Raw genomic sequence first — 969 nt, 5'->3', positions numbered from 1 at the left:
CATTGTCAGAGCCTCTCCGCCGCCCATTCCACCGCACCGTCCACCCATCATCTCCACATCCAATTCATCATCATGAGTAATGCAACCCTTCATAGCTCACTGCCACCACGTAAGTCACATGGTGGTTATGGTCATGGTCAGCCACTGATTTCCAATCTGTCAATAACCAGACATCGTCGAACTCACTGGGGTCCCCATCAGATATCAATGTCATGTCTGCCCACACAGCCGGACTACGCTAAACTATGGTCCTCACGTGCGAACAACCACACACAGAGCTGCGGTGGAAAAATTCTTGACAAGACAAGTATCAGACCTAGCATCCCAACAAGAAATTCAGCTGGACAGAACCCCATCTCCACCTGTTGATATCCTTAACCTGAATCTGAACCACTTCTTTGATTCCGACGAACAATCTTCGCAGCCACCTTCCATTCCACCTTCACCCCTCACTTTGCTCCGGTCATTCACCGAAGATCACGAATACACAGATGATGACTTGGCCAGTGAGCTCGATTACGACACGCTTCGTGAAGCGTTTCTGGCACTTGAATCTGGTGATGATGATCCTGAAGACGAAGATGAAGCTGTGTTCGACAAAGAGCTGGATTCTGACGTTGGAGGTATTGAAGACACTGGTGAGTGGTACCCATTCAAAAAGAAAGAGGTAAGCTTTGTTCACATATTGTTTCACTGACTGGCTACTAATAGCAATCGTTCAAATGGTATTAGCATGTGGTGGCTTTGCTTATGATTGGGTCAAACCGAAACCTCCTCTCACGGCCTCAATACCACCGCATTCGGTCGCTCCTTTGACTGCTTGGTGTCACTCTCCCGGAATGGGGTACTTTGAGGGGACTGGTCAAAAGGTTGAAACTCCAGTTGGGTCTCAAGATACGTGAGAGGATTAGTCCATGTGGTAATCCACTATTTGGATTAGATATCAAGACAATCATAATTAATGTTAGC

The sequence above is a fragment of the Melampsora larici-populina genome (genome assembly GCF_000204055.1).
Source record: "Melampsora larici-populina 98AG31 unplaced genomic scaffold MELLAscaffold_70, whole genome shotgun sequence".
NCBI classification, from domain to species: domain Eukaryota; kingdom Fungi; phylum Basidiomycota; class Pucciniomycetes; order Pucciniales; family Melampsoraceae; genus Melampsora; species Melampsora laricis-populina.
Note: the sequence above shows the minus strand (reverse complement) of the source record.